The following is a 9,097-nucleotide window of genomic DNA, read 5'->3' as shown; positions in this document are numbered from 1 at the left end:
TTTGAAAGGCAGAGAGACAGAGAAACATATCTCCCAATCTGCTAGTTCACTCCACAAATGTCCAAAACAGGGCAAGGCTGAAGCAGGATGAAGCTGAGAGCCTGGAACTCCATCCTGGTCTTACATGTGGGTGACAGGCACCCCATTAGTTGAGCCATCACCTGCTGCCTCCCAGGGTACACATTAGCAAGAAGGTAGAATCTGAAGTGGAGCCAGACTCAGACACGGCTTCTTACTGCTGTGCCAAATGCCCAAATGCTGGATCTGAAGTGGAGCAGCTGGGACTTGAACCCGTACCCCTATGGGATGCCAGTGCTTCAGACAGCAGCTTTACCCGCTATGCCACAGCGTTGGCCCCGAGCTTCTCCTCGTAACTGTGGGGTGTATTGTACCTATTTTGTAAAGCGTGGCAGCCTCACAAACATCCGTGCCGAAGGTTGAGGACATGCTTTAGCCGGGATTGCTTTCAAAGCAGTCTCTCCATGTCTAAGGCTTCACAGCCGAGGGCGGGATGCCTGGGGGTCACCGGTGAACACAACAGGAAGATGAAGGCCCTGTATTTCCCGTGGCACTAAATGGTTCTTCAAAAATGCCGAACACTGTTTCTCTGTCAGCCTTTATCCAAACATCGACCTTGAATAAAAACATGCGGGAAAAAAAAAGACAAAATGCGTTGGTGGGCAGGGAGATGAGTCATGTTGTAACAAAAGGTGAGACTGTTTTGTTTTGTCTTGTTTTGTTTGAGGCTTCAGCTGCTTTCTCCCAGGTACTCACGCGGATTTTAAACCATCCGATTTAATTTATTCTGCGATGAAATATGACATGGCTTTTCATTCACCTTTTATAAAAAGCACAAGACAGCAATTTGGAAATAATTTTTTTTCTTTTTATCAAAAATTCCAGATGAAACAGGAACAGGATATTGGAAGGTTACTGCCATTGACTTTCAAGGGTGCCCTCTGCTGGTAACTGCCTTACATTTTAAAATATATTTTATTTTTTAATTTTATTTTAAAGACAGGGAAACAGAAAGAGACAGAGACCGAGATGACAAAGACAAACATAGATCTCCCATTTGCTCATTTAATCCCCAAATGTCTGCAGCAGCCAGGGCTGAGCCATGTCCAAGAGGGGGTCTGGAATTAAGTCCAGTCTCCCGTGGGTGACAAGGATCCAAGTACTTGATCATTTGCTACCTCCCAGGGCCCACATTAGCAGGAAACTTGATCAGAAGTGGAGCTGAGGGTCCGTGTTGTGGTGCAGTGGGTTAGGCCACCGCCTGTAACACCAGCATCCCGTACAAGTGCTGGTTCAAGTCCTGGCTGCTCCACTTCTGATGCAGCTCTCTGCTATTAGCCTGGGAAAGCAGTGGAGGATGGCCCAAGTGTTTGGGCCCCTCCACCCATGTCAAAACCTGGAGGGAGTTCCAGGTTCCTGGCTTTGGCCTGGCCCAGCCCCAGGAGTTACGGCAATTTAGGGAGTGAACCAGCATATGGAAGAGATGTCTCTCCCTCTCCTCTCCCTCTCCCTCTCCCTCTCCCTCTCCCTCTCCCTCTCTCTTTCCCTCTCTCTCCAGAGAATTTTCCATCTGCTGGTTCATTAGCCAAATAACCACAACAGCGGGAGCTGAGCCAAGCTGGGGTCAGGGCTCTGGATCTTCACCTGGGCCTCCCACATGGATGACAAGGACGCAAGCGTCTGAGCCATTCTCCACCGCTTTTCCCAGGCCATCAGCTAGCACTGCACTGGAAGTGGAGTAGCCGGAGCACAAACCAGCACCCATATGGGATGCCAGCATCACAGGTGGCTACTTTATCTGCTATGCCACACAACACCAGCCTACCTGCTTTATATTTTTAGAAGTCTCCCTTATGCTTTGGGATTTCATTTTTGATTCAAATGGGATTTTCAGTGCATGTATTGAAAGAAAACTCCTGAAGGGAAAAAGTGCCAGAGACTCTATCATAAGAAGGCAAATACACAAGTGCTATATACTATATATAATAGCAGTTCTCAAACATGTTAGTCTCAGGACTTGCCAATCTCAAAAATTACTGAGGACCCAGTGTTTGTGGACTTCGTTTATTGATGTTTATACCCTATTAGATACTCAATCTGGGAAGCTTGAAACATAACTATTAATTTATCTAATTATATCTTATCTTAAATTCTATTTTCTGAAAAAAATAACTGAATTTTCTAAGTATAAACTAGTGAGAAACGTGGAATTGTTTTACATTTTTACAGTTCTTTTTAATGTCTGCCTAACTGGAAACAGCTAGATTTTTTTTTTTAAGATTTATTTATTTACTTGAAAGTCAGAGTGACACAGAGAGAGGAGAGGCAGAGAAAGAGAGAAAGAGAGAGAGAGAGTGAGAGAGAGAGAGGTCTTCCATCCGATGGTTCACTCCCCAATTGGCTGCAACGGCCGGAGCTGCACCAATCCGAAGCCAGGAGCCAGGAGCTTCTTCCAGATCTCCCACATGGGTGCAGGGGTCCAAGGACTTGAGCCATCAAATGCTGCTTTCCCAGGCCATAACAGAGAGCTGGATTGGAAGTGGAGCAGCCGACTCTCGAACCGGCGCCCATATGGGATACCGGTGCTTCAGTCCAGGGCATTAACCCACTGCACCACAGCGCCGGCCCCCCACAGCTAGATTCTTTAAAAAAAAAAAAAGTGTATTTATTTATTTATTTATTTGAAAAGCAGAGTTACAGAAATACAGGGGGAGAGAGAGAGAGAGAGAGAGAGAGAGAATGAATCTTCCATCTGCTGGTTCATTCCCCAGATGGCCACAACAGCCAGGGCTGGGCCAGGTTGAAGCCAGGAGCCAAGAACTCCATCTGGGTCTCTCACGTAGGTCTATGGGCCCTAACATTTGGGCCATCTTCTGCTGCTTTCCCAGGATATTGGCAAGGAGCTGGGTCAGAAGTGGGGCAGCTAGCACTCAAACCAGCACCAATATGGGATGTTACCAGTGGCTTAAACCACTTTGCCACAACACCAGCTCCGACAGCTGGATTCTTCTATCTGCTTCTGCATTCCGTCTGTAGCTGCTGGAAGACTTCATTGCACCTGCACAAAAGAAAAATCACACAAAGGCAGATAGTGTCAAGTATTATGAAAGCCGGCTGACTCAGTGGGCCCCAGGGAATTCCCAGACCATGCTTAGAAAACGGCCGCTGCAGAGCTAGGCGGGGAAGCCCAGGAGGGACAGCTGTGCCTATCATGGAGGGTGGCCTGAATCCTGCCAGCAGACATGGGACTTTAAGCTTACAAACACATGGTTGAGGGTGAGTTTCTGCAGCTGTGGATTGAATGAATTTCTGAGACATGAGATTGAGGGAGACAAGAAAATGTTAGATCCTTGCTGCAACTGTTTGGGCAAGAAGTGGTGAGGCACTCAATTGCAGCAGAATGTCAGAGATGGGGAGAAGAGAGAGGACTGGGGAAATGACTTAGGAGGTAAGAGTGTTTGGATGCTGTGATTGCTGGAAAGGTGGAGATAAACTGCTTGAATACTAGCTTGGATAATGAGAAAGAAGGTGGTGTAATGAAATGAAGTGGGGACTGCGTGACAGTACTTCAAAAAGTCCATGGAGAGGTGGGCATTTGGTGTAGTGGTTAATACGCCACTTGGGATGCCCACATCCCATACACAAGTACCCAGGTCTGAGTCTTGGCTCCACTCCTAATTCGAGCTTCCTGCTAATATACACCCTGGGGGGCAGCAGTGATGGCTCCAGGAGGTAGGTCCCTGCCACTTACAAGGGAAACCTGGATTGGGTTCCAGGCTCCCAGCTTTGACCTGGCCCAGTCCTGGCTGTTGCGGGTGTTTGGGAGTGAACAAGCAGATGGGAGCAGTCTTTCTCTCTCTCTCTCTGCCCCTCAAATAAGTAAAATTAAATTTAAAAGACCTTTTCAGAAAAATCCACAGGACAGGTATTTGATATAGTGGTTAAGACACTACTTGGGATGCCCACATCTCATATTGAGTGCCTGGGTTCAAATCCTGGCTCCTTTTCCAATTCCAGTTTCCTGCTAAAAGGAACCCTAGTGGGTACAGGTGATGGCTGAGGTAGTTGAGCCATGTCACTCACGTGGAGACCCAAACTGAATTCCCAGCTCCCGGCCCTGGCCCAGGCCCAGCCCTGGCTGTTGTAGGCATTCAGAGAGTGAACAAGTAGATAGGAGATATCTTTCCCTCTCTCTCTCCCCCTCCTTCCCTCCCTCCTTCTCTCCTCCCCTTTTAAATAAATACAATAAATTTTAAAAGAATTGAAAGCAAAGTTATAAAATAAATTTTTTTATATTTATTTTATTTTTTGAAAGACAGAGTTACAGAGAGAGTTAGGAACAGGGAGAGAGAGGTCTTCCATCCTCTGGTTCACTCCCCAGATGGCCACAATGGCCGGAGCTGCGCCAATGTGAAGCCAGGAGTCAGGAGTTTCTTCTGGGTCTCCCACATGGGTGCAGGGGCCCAAGGACTTGGGCCATCTTCTACTGCTTTCCCAGGCCATAGCAGAGAGCTGGATCAGCAGAGGAGCAGCCTGGACTAGAACCGGTGCCCATAATGGGATGCTGATGCTTCAGGCCAGGGCTTTAACCCACTGAAAGTTCATGGAAAATGGAATTAAAAGATGTTGATTGTGGTGGAAAAATTTTTTAAATCCATGCATAGTTTTTCATAGTATGCATTTCCCATGAACTTTTCAAAAATACCTTGCATAAGCCAATGCCAACACAGGAAGGAAAAGCTAATGCATTTCATGTAAGACTTACATAACAGTGGGGGCAGGGTGAGGAAGGCTGAGGCGAGGCATCTAGAAGGAGGGTGAGTATGTGAACCTGAATCTCGTGCAGAGGTGGATCTGCCGTAACACTCGAGCTTAGGAGCCCTCATTCATTCAAGGAACTGGAAGGGGCCCCCTTCACAGCCAGTTAAGATCGCTGCTTTTCTCAGAGTACAAAAGTTTGGAATATTTTTTAATGTCAGCCAGTGAGTATCAGGGTCCCCTACCACTCCAACTTGTTCCTTGTCGTGACCTGTCACCTGGGAGATGGCTGACAGTGGCTGCAGGCATTTTGGGATCCCATCAAGGGGAAATTGAGCTGGAGACACATTTATCTTTGTTTGGTGGAATACGTGTACAGGACTTCCACTGGTTCAGCTGAGTGACTGCTGCCTCACTCAGACAGGAACAGCTTCCAGGAATACCCTTATCCTGCAGGCCCAGGCCACTGCAGAGCCAAGTCAGCTGCATTGCAGTACAACCATGTTCTACGCACCAGCATTAGAAGATTGGGGGTAGGAAGTGGAGGAAATACAGGGTTAGAAACATATGGAGCCAAAAGCAATTTGTGGAAAAATTTCCCAATCTTCAGACACCTAAAAAAAACATAAAGAGGACTCTGTTCTCAGCAATGACTGGTTGAAATGAGAATTCTCTTCTGGCAAGAATTCTGGTGCATTAAAGACTGCTACAAGAGGCCAGCACTGTGATGTGGTGGGCTAAGCCTCCGCCTGCAGCAACAGCATCCCATATGGACGCCAGTTCGAGTTCCGGCTGCTCCTCTTGCGACACAACTCTATGCTATGGCCTGGGAAAGCAACGGAAGATGGCCCAAGTGCTGAGCCACTGCACACATTGGGGAGACCCGGATGAAGCTCCTGGTTCCAGACTTCCAATCAGCCCAGCTCCTGCCGTTGTGACCATTTGGGAAGTAAGCCAGAGGATGGAAGACCTTTCTCTCTGTCTCTACCTCTCTCTGTCTGTAATTACCTCTCGAAGAAATAAATAAATCTAAAAGAAAAGAGATGGCTACCAATTCTGTGCCATTCCTTCTTGAGCAGTGGTATCTTTTTCCCCTTCTCTTCTGTCTGGGTTGTTCCTGCGATTTGCTTTCACCAACAGAATATGATGGAGGTGTTGCTGGGTAACTTCCAGATCTATGAAGCCTTTTGCCTTTACACACTCAGAGTGCTCATCGTGGACTCCGCCTGTCATGCTTTTAGAATCCTGGACCAGGAGTGCAAGCCACGTGGAGGAGAACCAAGGCACTTAGCCAACAACCTGCACAACGGCCAGCCACACGGTGAGTCATCAAGAACGCTCTGGCCCAGTGCATCTCTGATGTTCAAAGTCCCTGTCAGCTCACATTTAGCTCATTCAACTCAAACCCCTGAGATAACAAGTGGTATTGTTTTAAATTAAAAGTTTCAGAATAAGTTTTACTTAGCATTTATAATTTTAAACACATACATAATTTTCTTTTAATGGAAGTTGGATGAAATAGTTTTGCAATGTTTATATTTATCAACTTTTTTACTTGGTTTAAAAAATGTATTTTTTTTAATTTGAGAGAAAGAGAAAGAGATAGAGAGTGTTTCCCCATCCACCAGTTTACTCCCCAAATACCCAAAATGATGAGGGCAAGGCCAGGCCTGGAGCAGGCTGAAGCCATGAGCCAGGACTCAATTCAGGAATCCCATGTGTGTGGTAGGTACTTGAGCCATCATCACTGTCTCCCAGGGTCTGCATTTGAGGAAGATGGGAATCAGGAGCAGAGCCAAGGATTGAACCCACGCACTCTGATGCGGGTATCTTCCCAGCAGACAAATGCCCACCAGTGTCAACTTTTTAAACTGAAGACAATTCAGTGTTTGGATCAGAAGAAAAACAAAATGAGGATACGGGGCCAAGGAGGAGTTTCGTCCTGACACAACAGATTTCTTTTTTCTGTCCTAACCTTTCCACTCTGTATATATTTTTAAAAAATTTTCCCCTAGAAATCTTTTATTTAAGGAACACAAACTTCATGCATTTCATAAATACAACTTCAGGAACATAGTGATTATTCCTACCCTACTCGCCCTCCCATCCACATTCCCACCCCTCTTCCTCCTCTCTCTCCTATTCCCACTATTTTTTACTAAGATCTATTTTCAATTAACTTTATAGACAGACAATTAAATCTATACTAAGTAAAGAGTTCAACAAATAGTATGAAAGAAAACTGTTCTTCAACAGTCAAGACAAGGGCTATTCACAGTCATTGCATCTCAAAGTCACTTCTGTAGATTTCCTTTTAGGTGCTCTACTAGTTACCACAGATCAGGGAGAACATATGGTATTCGTCCTTTTGGGACTGGCTTATTTCACTAAGTATGATGTTGCCCAGTTTCACCCATTTTGTTGTAAATGGCAGGATTTCATTTTTTTTTACCATTGTGTAGCATTCCATGGTGTACCTAGCCCATAATTTCTTTATCCAGTCTTCAGTTGATGGACATTTGGATTGATTCCATATCTTAGCTGTTGTGAATTGTGCTGCAATAAATGTAGGGGTACAAATAACTCTCTCATATGCTGATTTCATTTCCTTTAGGTAAATTCCCAGGAGTGGGATGGCTGGGTCATATGGTTGGTCAATATTCAGATTTCTGAGGTATCGCCATACTGTCTTCCACAGTGACTGTATCAGTTTACATTCCCACCAACAGTGGATTAGGGTACATTTTCCCCCACAATCTCACCAGCATTTCATGTTTGTTGATTTTTGTATGAAAGCCATTCTAATGGAGGTGAGGTGAAACCTCACTGTGGTTTTGATTTGCATTTCCCTGACAGCTAGTGATCCTGAGCACTTTTTCATGTGACCAAGACAGAATTGACCCTGCTCATATTCATACAGCTAAGACAGAGTGAGCAGAGACATGGAGTTAAAGGTACAGGACAGACAGTGGAAACTGACAAGTCCTTCAATGAGACAATGATGGGTTGGATTGAGGAGGCTAATCAAGAGGGACTGGCTTTGTCCAGAAAGAAGGGAACCTCATTCTGGGAGAGTGGTGGAAATGAAATAAGCATGGGAGATGTTACCAAGTAAACCGTTATGGCAAACTAGAACACTCAAAATCACTGTAATATGTTGCCAAACAAAATAAGTATTTAATATCTCTTGATTCCCTGATTTTAACTGGAAAAAAACATAGCACTTGCTTCTCTGTTACTGCAGGGGGTTAAGCTGCTGCTAGGGATGCCCACATCCCATAATGGAGTGTCAGCTCAAGTCCTAACTGCTCTGTTTCTGATCCAGCTTCCTGCTAGTGCGTCTGGGACACAGCAGATGACGCAAGTGCTTAGGCTCCTGCCAAGCACATGGGAGATCTGGATGGAGCTCCTGGTCACTGGCTTCAGCCTGCCTTTCCAACCGTTAGAAGGGTGAATCAGTGATGAAGATCTCTCTCTGTCTCTGTCTCTCTCTGTCTCTCTCTGCCTTTCAAGTAAACAAAAATAACAAATAAACATTTAAAAATAAAAAAAAAATGAAAACAGGAAGAAGGGACGATAACATCCTAAAACTGATAGAAATTAAATTTAGTTAAAATTTCTCAAATTCTTATACTGACTAGTGGGACATGTTATATAAATCATTCTCAGGGTATTTTCCAACTGTTTTGTCAACATAACAAAAAAATTTAGTATTTGTTAAGAAAAATGAAGAACAGATTTGAGTTGTGTTAAGAAAAAACCTGTGGCATAGTGGGTAAAGCCGCCGCCTGCAGTGCCAGCATTCCATATGGGCGCCAGTTCGAGTCCCTGCTGCTCCACTTCCAATCTAGTTCTCTGCTATGGCCTGGGAAAGCAGCAGAAGATGGCCCAAGTCCTTGGGCCCCTGCACCCACATGGAGACCCGGAAGAAGCTCCTGGCTCCTGGCTTCGGATCAGCACAGCTCCGGCCGTTGCAGCCAATTGGGGAGTGAATCAGTGGATGGAAGACCTCTCTCTCTCTCTCTGCCTCTCCTTCTCTTTCCGTGTAACTCTGACTTTCAAATAAATAAGTCTTTAAAAAAATAAAGAAGAAACCTATCTTCAAAATATTTTTTCATGTGTTAAAATTTGTTAGTTAGCAGCAGGGCTCAAATTACTTTGAATTACTTAATTCTGTTTGGAAATATTTAGTTGTAAGTCTTAAATAACTATGACTTATATTTGACATAACCATAACTAACTACTAGAAGAGACGCATGGAGAATTGTATCCCAATTCTTCAAAACTGAAGTTTTCCTGGTGAAGATTTATTCAAAAACAT

The sequence above is a fragment of the Oryctolagus cuniculus genome, chromosome 4 (genome assembly GCF_051225735.1).
Source record: "Oryctolagus cuniculus isolate XC-2025 breed Fujian yellow rabbit chromosome 4, ASM5122573v1, whole genome shotgun sequence".
NCBI classification, from domain to species: domain Eukaryota; kingdom Metazoa; phylum Chordata; class Mammalia; order Lagomorpha; family Leporidae; genus Oryctolagus; species Oryctolagus cuniculus.
The sequence above is the reverse complement of the archived record's forward strand: the minus strand, read 5'-3'. Positions refer to the sequence as shown.